The following is a 13,929-nucleotide window of genomic DNA, read 5'->3' on the forward strand; positions in this document are numbered from 1 at the left end:
TGTTCATTCTACAAGTCTTCCAGACACAATTATCTCTTTTCTCTTCAATTATTCCACACGCAATTTTCATTTTTTTCATGTAGCATCTGTTTATTTCCCATTCATTTCTTTATTCTCTAACTTTTCCAGATACAATAACTCTTCAAACGTCTCAGACATTTATCACTTTTCACTTTTCACTGCTTCAAACATACCATCGAAATCTTCACACAATGTCTTTGCTCTCCAAGTCTTCTAGACACAACAACTTTTTAATTATAGGCGTAGGAGTGGCTGTGTGGTAAGTAGCTTGCTTACCAACCACATGGTTTCGGGTTCAGTCCCACTGCATGGCACCTTGGGCAAGTGTCTTCTACTATAGCCTCGGGCCGATCAAAGCCTTGTGAGTGGATTTGGTAGACTGAAACTGAAAGAAGCCTGTCGTATATATATGTGTGTGTCTGTATTTGTTCCCCCAACATTGCTTGACAACCGATGCTGGTGTATTTACGTCTCTGTAACTTAGCAGCTCGGCAAAAGTGACTGATAAAATAAGTACTAAACGTCCAAAGAATAAGCTCCGGGGTCGATTTGCTTGACTAAAGGCAGTGCTCCAGCATGGCCACAGTCACATGACTGAAACGAGTAAAAGAGTAAAAAAGCATTCCACAGACAATTTTCATTTTTTATGCTTCAGCTGCTTTAAACCTCTCTTAATTTTTTTCTCTCCAATTAGTGTAGACTTTTTTTTTTGTTGTCCGTCTGTTTCAGATACATGTGTTTTCCCTTCAGCTGTTCCAGGCACAACATTTTCACTCTTCAATTCTCATAGACACATCCTCTAAGTGTTCCAGACACAATTTTTTCTTTGCTAGCCAACTGTTCCAGATATACTCTCCAAACCTCCTTCACACAATATATCTTTACTCTCCAACCCTTCTTCACATATTACATCTTTGCTCTCCAATTATTCCAGACACATTGTTTCTTTAGTTTCCAATTCTTCCAACACAACAACTTTTACCTCTGTCTTTTCCAGACAATTACTCTAGAAATTGTTTCAGAAAATATCTTTCACTTTACATCATTTAAAACACAATATCTTTTATTCCACAATTGTGCCACACACATCCTCCAAGTCTCCTACACACAATATCTCTTTACTCTCAGAGTCTTGCAGACACAATACAAAATCTTTTATGTAGCATCTGGCTTAGTTGACATTTCTTTATTCTCTAAGCATTCCAGAGACAATATCTCTTTGCTCTTCAATTATTCCAGACGATTCTCCTTTGTTTTTATGTGGCATCTGGTTTATTTCACTCTAATTCTTTTACTCTGCAATTGTTCCAGACACACCTTCCAAGTCTTCTGCACATAATATTTATTTACTCCTCAACAGGAGTGGCTGTGTGGTAAGTAGCTTGTTTACCAACCACATGGTTCCGGGTTCAGTCCCACTGCGTGGCATCTTGGGCAAGTGTCTTCTACTATAGCCCCGGGCCGACCAAAGCCTTGTGAGTGGATTTGGTAGACGGAAACTGAAAGAAGCCTGTCATATATATGTATATATATATGTGTGTGTGTGTTTGTGTGTCTGTGTTTGTACCCCTAGCATTGCTTGACAACCGATGCTGGTGTGTTTACGTCCCTGTCACTTAGCAGTTCGGCAAAAGAGACCGATAGAATAAGTACTGGGCTTACAAAGAATAAGTCCCGGGGTCGACTTGCTCGACTAAAGACGTTGCTCCAGTATGGCCGCAGTGAAATGACTGAAACAAGTAAAAGAGTAAAAGAGTAACCATTCCAGATAGAATATGTCTTTATTCTATTATTATTTAAGATGCAATGTTTTCCACTTTCCAATTATTTCAGACACAATAGTCCTTTTTTTTTTTTATGTCACATCTGATATTTTTACACTAATTTCTTTATTATAATAGTTTATTATCAAAACAGATGGAGAAATTTTACAGAGAATTGTATGGTCCAGTCTTTAATGTAAAGTTTCACCATATAAATTGGTCTATTAAATCTTACTCAGTGTTTGGAACATAAATTAGCATGGAACCTTTTTAAGTTAATGGCATTTATATAGAGAAATTTAAAAGCTTTTTGAAATAACTTCCTTGGCCTATGCATGTACATGTGTTTATATATATAGATATATATATATATATATATATATATATATATATATATATATATTATATATATTTTTGGCTATGGTAGATGAGTTCAGCAAGAAATTTAGATTCAGATGAATATGGTACTTAGTTGTGGCACCAGAATTAGTATTGTATATCCATACAATTTCCCAAAGTAAGGTGATTAAAATCAAAATAAGCAACAAGGATATCATCCTTGTTGCTTATTTATTATATATATATATATATATATATATATATATATAATAAATAAGGGTAGAAATGATATTAATCAATTAAAACCAGTGGCCTAGCATATTTAAAAATCCGAAGATTAAAAATATTTTACATACAAAATTTAGAGGACTGACCACTAAAAATGGATATCAAAATCGCCATTTTCCACGAAGAATGTGTTATCAAAAAAAAACTAAAAAACTCAGCAAAAACTCAGCTGAGATTTTTTTTTGAGAACACATTCTTCGTGGAAACTGGCAATTTTGACATCTATATCTAGATATAGGCTGTCCATTTTTAGTGATCAGTCCTCTAAATTTTGTATATATATATATATATATATATATATATAATATATATATATATATGGTATGTATATGTATATATATATATGTGTATTGTGCTTATATATGTATATATATATATATATATATATATATATATATATTATATATATATCATCATCATCATCATCGTTTAACGTCCGTCTCCATGCTAGCATGGGTTGGACGGTTCGACCAGGGTTCTGGGAAGCCAGAAGGCTGCACCAGGCTCCAGTCTAATCTGGCAATGTTTCTACAGCTGGATGCCCTTCCTAACGCCAACCACTCCGTGAGTGTAGTGGGTGCTTTTTACGTGCCACCTGCACTGTATATATATATATATATATATATATACATATTCTTGTGTATTTGTATTTTGTTTCATATTTATATTTGCATTTTATATCTTCATAATTGTACTTTATAATCTCTGATGAGACCTTGAGATATATATATAAGTAACTCATTTTTAACTGCATACTGCCTCAATACATCTGACTAATATAGGCACAAACTATCTACAGGCTGAAACAGCTGTAAGATCCATTTTATATGTATTATTTTTATGGTATTATCTTAATTATTGATGTATATTGTTTTATTCTGTTGGATTTGGATGTTCCTATTTAATTAGTTAATAAATTATATGAATTGGTATTATCTGTAAGTTGATGATTGAAAGGAATCTATTCCTCCATTTTCTTATTTTGTATATATATATATGATGTTAATATATATATAATATAGATATATAATATAAATTATATATATATATATATATAATTATATATATATATATATATATGTATATATATGTATATATATACATATACAGGTTTAAAGGATGAGAGTGTTTTTTGTCCAGTTTATCACAAAACTTCATTGCATAGCAATATTCCAAGGTGTCCTGCATTCTGCACACTAATCAGTTGTGGCAAGCTGTGTTTAGTAGGGTGTGTTCAAAGCATTGTTACAGCTGTGTCTTTCAGGTTTTGGCAGGTCAGCCTATTAGATGTATTCTAATGATATACTATGAAGGCGCATGGCTCAGTGGTTAGAGCATCGAGCTTACGATCGTGAGGTTGTGAGTTTGAATCCTGGACCGGGCTGCGTGTTGTGTTCTTGAGCAAGACTCTTTATTTCACGTTGCTCCAGTTCACTCAGCTGTAGAAATGAGTTGTAACATCACTGATGTGAAGCTGTGTCGGCCTTTGCCTTTCTCTTGGATAACATCGGCAACATGAAGAATGGAGGCTGGTATGCGTGGGCGACTGCTGGCCTTCCATAAACAACTTTGCCCGGACTTGTGCCTCGGAGGGTAACTTTCTAGGTGCAATCTCATGGTCATTCATGACCGAAGGGGGTCACTCATGACGAAAGGGGGTCATTCATGACCAAAGGGGGTCTCCTCAATGATATACTGAATCGGCAAATATGTAAGACAGTTATAACTGCCTCTCCTAAACAAAATCTCAAAACTTCTGGAATGCACCTCATATCTGTATGTGTGTGCTTCTTTATGTTTGTGTAGGATCCCTCCACCACCTCTATTTCACAACTGGTGTTGGTTTGTTTATGACCCTGCAACTTGGTAGTTCATCGAAAGAACAAGTACGGAGCTTTTTTTTAAATTTTTATTTTTAAAAAGAGAAGCAGTAAGTCTGGGGGTTCAATTTGTTTAACTAAAACCCTTCAAGGTGATGCCCCAGCATGGCCACAATCCAATGACTGAAATAAGTAAAAGATGAAAGGCGAAAGATAGAAAAAAAATAAATTGAAAAATTAGGATTAAAGAGATAGAACAAGATGGAGAAGGAAGGGGGGAAGGAGGGATGGGAGGGGGGAGGTTGGAGGAGGAAAAAAGGAGGTGGAGGAAGGAGGTGGTGGTAGTGGTGGTGGTGTCGGCGGAGAAGGAAACAGAGTTTAACTTTCCGTTATTGATTTAGGCTCAGATATTTGTATATTACTCAAATATCATAATCTAATTAAACCTATTAATGATTGTTGTGTCCTGTTTCCTGCACACACACACACACACACACGCGTACGCACATGCACACACACTCATGCACGCATTCATACGCACACACTTCACACACACATGCAAGCACATACTTCATACACAGGCATACACACACACACACACATACAGACATACAACCAGTGAACCCCCCCCAACGAACACACACACACACATACACTTCCCACATGCAAAAATGCACACACACATATACACACACTTCACACACATGCACACACACACACATTCATACACACACACACACACCTGCAAACACATACTTCGCACACAGCAACCCAACTAACACGCACACATTCATACATACACACACACATACAAGCATATACTTCACACACAGGTACACATACACACACACATGCAAACTCACACTTCACACTCTCAGACATAGATCCAGTAAGCCACCAAACACACACACACAAACACACTAACTCCTTCTCTCTCTCTCTCTCTCTCTCTCCCTCTCTTCCCCTGCTGTTTCTATCATTTCTTTTTCGTTCTCTTCCTCCTTATTTATCTCTCTCTATTTTATTTCCTTTCATCTTTGACTCTCTCTAATTTTCTCTTTTGTTCCTATTCTCTCTCTTTTCTTTTCTTCACTCTCTCTCTCTCCCTACTTATCTCGTCTTCTCTACCATCTTCATCCCTTTATTTTCCCTTCTAGTTTTCTCTGATTATATTTCCCTCTTCAAAGGTGATGAGGCAGCAGAATCGTTAACACGCCAGGTGAAATGTTTAGTGGTATTTCGTCTGCAGTTATGTTCTGTGTTCAAATTCCGCCAAGGTCATCTTTGCCTTTCATCCTTTGGGGTAGATAAATTGAGTACCAGTTATGCACTGGGGTTGATGTAATTGACTTAATCCCTTCGTCTGTCCTTGTTTGTCCCCTCTGTGTTTAGCCCCTTGTGGGCAATAAAGAAATAAGAATCGTTAGCATGCCAGGCGAAACACCAGCATGGAAAATGGACGTTAAATGACGATGATGATGACGATGACGATGGTTGAGAGATGACAGTTTACTCAAAGTAACCACCCTTAGCTTCCACCACGGCCTCAAATTGGGTCTGGAACCTGGTATATGCATTCCTCACTATGTCTCTGGGAAGATCTTTGAACACTTCCTTGATCTTGGCCACCAGTTCAGCCCTGGTGTTGCAAGTAGAGCGGTTGGTGGGTTTCTCAACTGCACTAGCAATCAGTTTTGACTTTTCCTGGAAGGATGGCAAGGAGCTGAATCTTGGTGCCACGTGTATGGCCTTCCAGTGGCAAGCATCTCTGGCCACGGATTACCTGCAGTCTTCAGTAACTTCACTTAGCCATCTGAATTAAGCCTAAGGCTCTGTTCAAAGATGTGGGCTGGCATGACATCACCCTCACTGGAAACACTCCCAAAGACCATCACAGCTTGAAGGAACTTGGTTTCCATGATGTCCATGTCATGTCTTAAAGCCTTTATAATGTACACAGAGCATTGAGCAGCATGATGTCAGCATGTGAATTGTCATGATAGAAGTACTGTATTTTAACATCTATAAGGAACCCTTTTTAGTCAAAAATTAGGTTAAAAAAATATGGGAGTTTCTTATACATGGATAGTATTATAATCCCTTACAAAACCTTATATATAAAAACCGCTTATAGGCGTAGGAGTGGCTGTGTGGTAAGTAGCTTGCTTACGAACCACATAGTTCCGGGTTCAGTCTCACTGCATGGCACCTTGGGCAAGTGTCTTCTACTAATAGCCTCAGGCCAACCAAAGCCTTGTGAGTGGATTTGGTGGACGGAAACAGAAAAAAGCCCATCATGAATGACGGTGCCCCAGCATGGCCACAGCTCGTGAGCTGAAACTAGATAAAATAAAAAATAATTTTTTAAATAATATATATGTGTGTGTGTGTGTATGTTTGTGTGTTTGCATTTGTCCCCCCACCATCACTTGACAACCGATGTTGGTGTGTAACGTAGCGGTTCAGCAAAAAGAGACTGATAGAATAAGTACCAGGCTTACAAAGAATAAGAGCTGGGGTTGATTTGTTCGACTAAAGGTGGTGCTCCAGCAGGGCCGCAGTCAAATGACTGAAACAAATAAAAGAATAAAACCTTTTTTGCCAAATCTTCAGCCCCCAAAATTAGGTGAGGGTTTATACATGAGGGTTCCTTATACATGTTAAAATACAGTAATGCTTTTCCAATATTCAAATAGCTTCCAGTCCTCCATGTCAGCTAACTGTTTCTGAACTACAACTTTAATCTTTATTCTCTCCAACACTGCTGTTGAAAAAAATTTCTTGTGTCAAGCTGTTCCTGAAATAAGGGGACAAAAAAAGAATGATCAAATTTAGCAAGAAACACCTTGCGTGAACGTGTCATCCTTGGGTTTAATTCTTCACCCTTCCGTTACCATATTTTTAATGACATACACTCTGCTTTCGTTTTAATTAATTTTGAAAATAACGAAGAATTTAGTAAAACAGATTTGCCATTACCAAGAGGGAGAAATCATTAGCAGCAGCAGTGGTGAGGTTGGTGGTATTATTTGTGCATCTTTATTGCTAGACCTTGTGTGGTGGTGGTGGTGGCGGGGGGACAACGATGGCAACGACGATGGTTACGAAGATGATGATGATTCAAAAACTGAAGCCAGAAAAAAAAAGGGGAGGAATAGAAAATATCAATATTGAGGAGCTTATTAAGGTAGTTTGTTGACCTGTTGCATCAGTTGGTTGACTGATTACATTCATTTACTTTATCATTACTCTTTACTCTTTTACTTGTTTCAGTCATTTGACTGTGGCCATGCTGGAGCACTGCCTTTTAGTCGAGCAAATCGACCCCGGGACTTATTCTTTGTAAGCCTAGTACCTATTCTATCGGTCACTCTTGCCGAACTGCTAAGTTACAGAGACGTAAACACACCAGCATCGGTTGTCAAGCGATGTTGGGGGGACAAACACAGACACACAAACATACATATATATATATATATATATACATATATATACGATGGGCTTCTTTCAGTTTCTGTCTGCCAACTCCACTCACATGGCTTTGGTCGACCCAAGTCTATAGTTGAAGACACTTGCCCAAGGTGGCATGGAGTGGGAATGAACCCGGAACCATGTGGTTGGTAAGCAAGCTACTTACTACACAGCTACTCCTGTGCCTATTAATTAAAAAAAAATCAGGTATTGCCTGTCATTCTGTTATTCTTTCATTCTAATTACTTTTCCTCCCCCCATGTGTTGTTGTTGTTGTTTAACTCCACATCAGCTCTGTTCAAGTAGACATATGATCAAAGATATTTCATCCATGCCCATCCTCTTTTAATTGCATATCAGGAAATTCAATGTAATTTTCTTTATTAAACCCTTTTGTTACCATATTAATTTCGAGATGCTCTGTGTTTCTTTCAATTAATTTTAAATATAACAAAGAACTTAGTAGAATAACTTGGTTATCATTAAGCTAGTGTTAGGAACATGAATTGTGACTAAGGTTTGGTGGAAGATTTCAATTGAAAACTTATGAAAACAAGACATTTGTACTACAAGGCCAGAGGTGGTTTCAGCTGGGTTGATATCAAAAGGGTTAAGGTGACACCATCACTAGTGCTTTCTACATGGCACCAGCAGGAGTGATTTTAACCCTTTTGTTACCATATTTCTGTTGAGATGCTCTGTGTCTCTTTCAATTAATTTTAAATATAACAAAGAATTTAGTAAAATAACTTAGTTATCATTCAGCTAGTGTTAGGAACATAAATTGTAACTAAGGTTTGGTGGAATATTTTAGTTCAGAACTTATGAAAACAAGACATTTGTACTCAGAACCAGAGACGGTTTCAGCCAGATTGGTAACAAAAGGGTTAAAACATTATAGGTCTGGAAGAATGTCATTCACAGACACCCTAAAGGACCCAGGACTGATGTGGCCCTTTAGCTCTTTAGCTGCTCATCTAAGAGAAAGTACCTGCATACCAATTGCTCTCAACATTTTGCCTATAGACCCCATTGATTCCTGCCCTCCACAACCATTCGATGTATATATTAAAAAAATCCTACTTTCATTATCATCATTTAACATCTATTTCTCATGCTGACAGTTTGACAGGAGCTGGCATGGCTGGAGAGCTGCACCAGGCTCCAGTTGTCTGTTTTGGCATGGTTTCTACTGCTGGATGCCCTTCCTAATGCCAACCACTTTACAGAGTGTACTGGATGCTTTTGAGGTGGCACCAGTACCGGTACTCCTGTGTAGCACTGACCTCGGCGGAATTTGAACTCATAACATAACGGCAGATGAAACACTGCTAAAAATTTCGCCCAGCGTGCCAACGATTCTGCCACCTCACCCCCCTTGAAGAGGGAAATATTCTTTTCTGTTCTAGGTGCAAGACCCGAAATTTGGGGGAGGAGGCCAGTAGATTACATCGACCCCAGTATGCAACTGGCACTTAATTTATCAACTCTGAAAGGATGAAAGGCAAAGTTGACCTCGGCGGAATTTGAACTCAGAACGTAATGGCAGACAAAATACCTATTTCTTTACTACCCACAAGGGGCTAAACACAGAGGGGACAAACAAGGACAGACAAATGGATTAAGTCGATTACATCGACCCCAGTGCGTTACTGGTACTTATTTAATCGACCCCGAAAGGATGAAAGGCAAAGTCAACCTTGATGGAATTTGAACTCAGAACATAACGGCAGACAGAATACCGCTAAGCATTTCGCCCGGCATGCTAGGAATTCTGCCAGCTCGCTGCCCTATGCTGTGAAAATATTGACTTGTCTTTCCTTCTTGGCATATCCAGGAATGAAAATATGGCAAGGGAGATGGGGCTAGGCACTTGCTTCTGGAAACAGCCCAGCCACACCAGAGATGGTTAAATTACTGTCTCTATAATACCATCGACCAACAATGCAAAAGGGGCCAACAGAGTATGATTTAAGGGAGATTTGGTTGTTTTTACTTTGCAAACATGAACATGAAAGTAAATGAGAAAAAAATTCCAAAAAACCCGAGATTTTGAAATAATTTAACTGTGATGTAATTTGTTTTTATTGATAGCACAATCTAATATTTTCATAAAAGAACTTCATGAAAGAACTATTTGCTTTTTTTTTTATCATTTCTTTTTTTCATTTTGCAGTTCTAAAACCTCTATTCAACTATTGTTCCAATTTGTCTGGAATAAACTATCAATTGATATTGACTTGTTCAGTCGGTATCAATAATAATAATAATAATAATAGTAATAATAATAATGATGATGATGATGATGATGATAATAATAATATGACTTCTCTTGTAGTAGATCAATCTACCTTTTTCGATTTTGTTTTTCTTTTAGCATCATCATCATCATCATCATCATTGTCGTCGTCATCATCATCATCATCATCGTCATCATTGTTTTCGTAACTCCCCTCCTCCTCCTCATCACCACCGCCACCACCACACCACCATTATCGCCACCACCACTGCCACCACAACCACCATTGCCGCTGCCGTCGCCACCACCCCCAACTCCACCACCGCCACCACCGCCGCCGCCACCGCCACTACCACCACCATCAATACCCACCACTAACACCATCATATATGAAACCAATGAAGAAGCCTCTAAACAGGTTCTCAGCCTGCTAGAAATAGTTGCCACATCTTACTCAAACCCCGCCCTACAGTCATAAAAATTCGAAGAATATATTGGATGACTCAGTCCTTTTCCTCAAGCTCAGAAATTATGGGAATGTAAACAAACCAACACTTGTTATCAAGTAATGATGATGGTGATGGTGGTGGTGGACAAACACAAACATGAAGACACCCCTCCACACACACACACATTCAAGGGCTTCCACACAGTTTCCAAATATCAAATTCACTCACTAGGCTTTGGTCAGCCCTGTTCTATAGTAGAAGAAATTAAACCAAAATGCTATACAGTGGGACTGAGCCTATGCATGTATATCATCATCATCATCATCATCATTGTCATCATTGTAATTGTCATCCTCATTGTTGTCATCGATGTTATCGTTGTCGTCGTCATCATCATCATCATCATCATTGTTATTGATGTCATTGTCATCATCATCACCATCATCATTGTCATCATCATCATTGTCATCGTCATCATCATTATCACCATCATCGTCATTGTCGTTGTTGTCGTTGTCGTTGTCGTCATCATCATCATCATCATCATTGTTGTCATCTTCATCATCATTGTCATCGCTGTTGTTGTCGTCATCATTATCATCATCATCATTGTCATTGTCGTCATCGTCATCGTAATCGTTATCGTTGTTGTCATCATCCTCATCATTGTATCATTGTCGTCATCATCATCCTCATCATCCTTTAACGTCTGTTGTCCATACTGGCATGGATTAGACAGGTCAACCAGAGCTGGTAAGGCTGGAGAGCTGCACCAGGTTGCAGTCTGATTTGACTTGGTTTCTATGGCTGGATGCCCTTCCAAACATCAACCACTTTACAGAGGGTGCTGGTTGCTCCTTACGTGGCACCAGCAGAAGCCTTCTTATGTGTCACTAGCATGGGTGCTCTTTACATAGCACTGCCACGTGACTCTTGTAGGCCAGTCTTCTTGACCAGGGGGAGTGGCCTTAACACTTCTGCTGTGAAGGATGAGTCTTCTTGAGTACAGCAAAAGCACGAGGTTCCACGGTCTTTTATATATATATATATATATATATATATATATATTATATATATAATATATATATATATATATATACATACATACATACATACATATATATATACATATATACATATATATATATACATATATATATATTATATATAATATATATATATATATATATATATATATATATTATATATATATACACACATACACACATATATATCAAGCCTGCCCTTAAAGTGATTAAAGAGTCCTTTCAATATTGTGTTGTGGTCTTCTCAATTCACCAACCATGTCACAGAGTGTACTGGGTGCTATTTCATGACACCAGTACAAGTGAAGTTGTCTTGTGTGTATGTGTGTGTGTGTGTATGTGGGAGGGTGGAGAGAGATAAAGAGAAAGAGAGTGAAAGATTACGAAAGAGAGAGAGGGGGAGAAAGTGAGAGAGAGAGAGCAAGAGAAAGAGAGAGAGAGGGAGCAAGTGAGAGAGAGAGAATTTGTGAATGTATGTGTGTGTGAGAGAGAGAGAGAGGGGGGATTGTGAATGTATGTGTATGTATGGATGTATTTTCATATGTTTGTGTCTGTGTGTCTTTGCTTGGCCCCGTTTGGGTGATGGCAACATTTTCTTCTGTTCCCTGTAAACAATATTTATTTGCAGCTGAGCAGTTCAACAGTGTCAATAATTAAACTCCCTTCACTTGTCAGGTGTGCCAGCATAGGGAAAAGGGGAACACAAGCACAATGATGATGATGGTGATGGTGATTGATGATGATAACGACAATAGCAGCAACAACAATGCTGATAATGATGATGATGATGATGATGATGATGACAATGGTGATGATGGTGATAAGATGATGATGACGATGATGATGATGACGATGATGGTGGTGATGATGATGATGATGAGGAGGAGGAGGATGGCAATGATGATAATGATGATGATGGGGATGTTGGAGATGATTATGAAGATGAAGATGATGCTGATGATGGTGATGATGGTGATGATGATGGTGATGATGATGATGATGATGACGATGATGATGATGATGGTGCTGGTGCTGGTGCTGGTGAGGTGATGATAATGATGATGGTGGGAGGTGATGATGATGATGATGGTGATGATAATGATAATAATGATGGTGAGGGTGATGATGATGATGACAATGGTGACGATGATGACGACGACAACGGTGTCAATGACAATGACGATGATGTTGACAACAATAACAATCGTTAATAAAAACAAAAACAACTTAGAAGAGACTTGATACTTAACTATTTTGTCTGCATGCAAACATATTGAATTGAAAATTAAATTGAATAATGTCATTCATTATAATTAATTTTTTTCCTCTCCTTTTTTCCTTTTTTTACCTAAAATTGCAAAATCTTGCTATGGAAGCATTCAGCTTCATAATTTTACTATCAAAATGGATGAGATAAATTAACCAGATATTTTCCCCCACTTTTAAAATTTTATTTCTGTTATTTACTTATTAATTTATTTATTCATTTTTATTTTTTATTTAATTATTTATTACTCTTTAACATTTTATTATAAAATTTCTCTATTCTAGTAAAAGTTGATTAAAAAAAATCAAGTAAAAGTTATTAAAAAATTAATGATGAAATTTATTCTGTTTTCAAACTTAACATAAAAATACTTCTTTTTTATTATCAAGACCAATCCTTTTACTAATTTTTTATTATTATTATTTTTTTTTTTGTAGTAAAAATAAAATGTAGAAAACAGTTCCTAGTATTATACAACTTAACTATTTTAAGTATAATGCTATAGAAAGCCTTTGTGTAAAAAAAAATTAATGACCCTGTGCTCAAATGCTCTTATGATTTAATTTAAAATAGAATTAGTTTTATCAATGTGAAGTGTTATGCTAGACGCAAACAAAGAGACGTTACACAAATTAAAGTAATATAAAATAAAATAAACCTCTCTTCTCATAAATTATTCAAGAGAAATTTCAATTCCAGTTTGCTTTCGACTTTAATTAGTCACCACACTTTATCCCATAATTTCAAACCAATTTGGCAATCTTCTGTTACTCACACACACACACACACAAACACACACACACACACACACACAACACACACACACACACACACACAGAAGAGAAATTGGGATAACAAGTTTATATTACTAGTTCTTAAGTATGTTTCATCATAATTGTTGCTTGCAAACCTGCGTTGGGTCTACCAAGTGCATTTGAATACTTAGCCAGAATTTATAATCAGTCAATGCTTTATTGCGTCAAGTCACAAAGAACCAATGAACATAAGTTACATGTAACTAAATGCAAAAAAAAAAAAAATTGTTCCTTGATGATTTGTTCTGGTTAAGCATCCATATACACTTGGTAGACACACTGAAGGGTTCCAAGCAACAATTATGGTAAACCATATATGCTGAGACCCCCTTCGATCACAACACAGACCATGGGATTGCACCTAAAAAGTTACCCTCCCAGGCACAAGTCTGGGCAAGGTTGTTTATGAAA

General features: G+C 37.4%; 1 protein-coding gene across 1 annotated transcript in view; it reads right to left on the reverse strand.

Moving 5' to 3' along the window:
- The window catches only part of LOC118765431 (uncharacterized protein DDB_G0271670-like), a gene marked incomplete at its 5' end in the record, with an annotated part of 141,747 nt that overhangs the window by 96,483 nt on the left and 31,335 nt on the right, over positions 1-13,929 (reverse strand). The window lies entirely within an intron of this gene.

The sequence above is a fragment of the Octopus sinensis genome, linkage group LG11, assembly GCF_006345805.1.
Source record: "Octopus sinensis linkage group LG11, ASM634580v1, whole genome shotgun sequence".
Taxonomy (NCBI): domain Eukaryota; kingdom Metazoa; phylum Mollusca; class Cephalopoda; order Octopoda; family Octopodidae; genus Octopus; species Octopus sinensis.